Below are 2,611 nucleotides of genomic sequence, written 5' to 3' on the forward strand. Positions count from 1 at the left end.
ACTGACCTACGACTTTCACTTTGACTTGGAAGCTGGTGACAAACAGAAGTGAGGACTGCTCAAGATCTCTTCTGCAAAGGGTCGCAACAGCAGCAGCAGTAGTAGCTGCATTAAGTATTTTGCATGAGGTTTATGCCAGAGTCCTAGGGATGATCCCATTACGCTGGCCTAGCAAGCCAGCACATCCCACCATCCTGACCACAAGAATTGGTTCCAGATAGAGAGGCACATGTCCAAGAAGGTCCACTGAGATTCAATCTAAATATTTGGTTTAGCATTTGGTGGGGAAAGCCGCGCGCGTTGGCTCACGCCTGTAATCCCAGCACTTTGGGAGGCCGAGGCGGGCAGATCACGAGGTCAGGAGATTGAGACCATCCTGGCTAACACGGTGAAATCCCATCTCCTACTAAAAATACACACACACACACACACACACACACACACACAGAAAAAGTAGCCAGGCGTGGTGGCAGGTGCCTGTAGTCCCAGCTACTCGGGAGGCTGAGGCAGGAGAATGGCATGAACCCGGGAAGTGGAGCTTGCAGTAAGCCTAGATTGTGCCACTGCACTCCAGCCTGGGCGACAGAGCGAGACTCTATCTCAAAAAAAAAGAATTTCGGGGAAAAAGAAATTATCTTTTCAATAGGGTTACCAATCCACTAGGATACAAAGCTGTACTTATTAGTGGCCATCCTGTAACTACATGACACAGGTGACCAAAAAATAGAGGCCTAGGCTTAACAAATATTGTAACTGCCCAATGGGTTCATTTTGCTTACTGCCCAGATAGAGTCAATTTATCAAGACAGAGGAATTGCAATAGAGAAAGAGTTTAACTCACCCAGACCTGGCTGAATGGGAGACCAGAGTTTTACTATTAGTCAAATCAATCTCCCTGAAAATTTGGAGATTGGGTTTTATTTTTAAGGGATAATTTGTTGGGAAGGGCATCAGGAAGCAGGGAGTGCTGATTGGTCGGGTCAGAGACGAAGTCATAGGGAGTCAAAACCATTTTCTAATGCTGAGTCCGTTCCTGGAGAGGGCCACAGGATCAGATGAGCCAGTTTATTGATCTGGGTGGTACTAGCTGATCCATTGAGCACAGGGTCTGAAAAATATCTTAAGCAACAATCTTAGGTTTTACAACAGTCATATTATCCCTAGTAGCAATTGAAGAGGTTTAGAGTCTTGTGGCCTCTAGCTGTAAGGTTCCTACGCCATAATTTCTAATCTTGTGACTAATTTGTTAGCCTACAAAGGCAGTCTGGTCCCCAGGCAAGCAGGGGGTTTATTTTGGGAAAGGGATATTATCATATTTGTTTCAAATTTCAACTATAAACTAAGTTCCTCACAAAGTTAGTTCAAGCCTACACTGAGGAATCAGGAATATACGAGAACAGCCTGGAGGTTAGATGCAAAATGGAGTTTGTCAGGTCAGATTTTTTTTTACTGTCATAATTTTCTTGCTGTTATAATTTTTGCAAAGGTGGTTTCAATATCATCAACTAAACCTGTGATGTCAGCATTATTGCTAAACTTTTTAGTTATATAAATAACAAGTTCTCTCGTTTAGCTAGTTTACTTTTAATTTTGGTTGCAAACAAGGGGAACTTAGGGAAGTGAAGTGAAGAAAGAACCCAAATTGGGGTTGATGGATTGCAAAAGCTGAAGCTAGAAAGACATTAACAAAAGCCAAATCCAAAAGGCAAGGTCAGTGGGGAGGAAAATACATAAAACAGAACAGTGAGCAATGAGGTTATAATCTGGAAGAATCAGCAACAGACTAAAATGTGGTGTACGAAGCAGATTAAGTTACGATAATTTAGAACAAATCCATGAATAAGCAAATGTTGTGATGTATCATTTTTGTGGTACCCAAAGCATAGTGTAAAAAAGACATCCCATATGTCTATGACCATACCACCCTGAATGCACCCAGTTAGCTGATCTTGGGAAAAAACATTTTATGTGTACACCACTCGATCATTAATTCTGAAAATAGAGAAGATTCTAAGAAGCTAAAAGGAAATTGTCAATTCTAAGAATACATACATGGGTCAGAATAAGATGATTTTATGACTTCAGATAAGTTTATAATTTTTATTTGATGTAAATTTTCATAACCAAAAGGGAATTCTGGAAGGTATGTTTGCTATTAACCCAAGGGAAGAATAAAATTTGACTTTCCTAGGAAAGCAATATTTGTCTGAATATTACTCTCCCTATAATGTAATTACTGAACAATGTCAAAATAATCTGGCTTTCTTGTGAAAATGTCAGATTGTCATTATTTCTATATCCTTCCACTCAACAAAGTACCTTGCACTTGCTAAAGAACAAATTAAAATGAATGAGACAGTTTGATATTTCGAGGAGCTTATAATCTCAGGGAAAGGAGAAGGTTTCACAAATATTCAACTAGACTGCAGAAATAAAGAAACAATATGAAGAAATAAAAGCAAAATACTATGAGACTGTGCAGAAAAGGAAATAATTAACACCCACAAAAGAAGCAGACTTGTCAAAGTCAACGAATTGCCTAAATTTTCAACTTTTTAATCAGTTGTGTTGATAGAGTATCAATATATAGACCATTTATATCCTTTATATC

Source organism: Macaca fascicularis, chromosome 2, assembly GCF_037993035.2.
Source record: "Macaca fascicularis isolate 582-1 chromosome 2, T2T-MFA8v1.1".
NCBI classification, from domain to species: domain Eukaryota; kingdom Metazoa; phylum Chordata; class Mammalia; order Primates; family Cercopithecidae; genus Macaca; species Macaca fascicularis.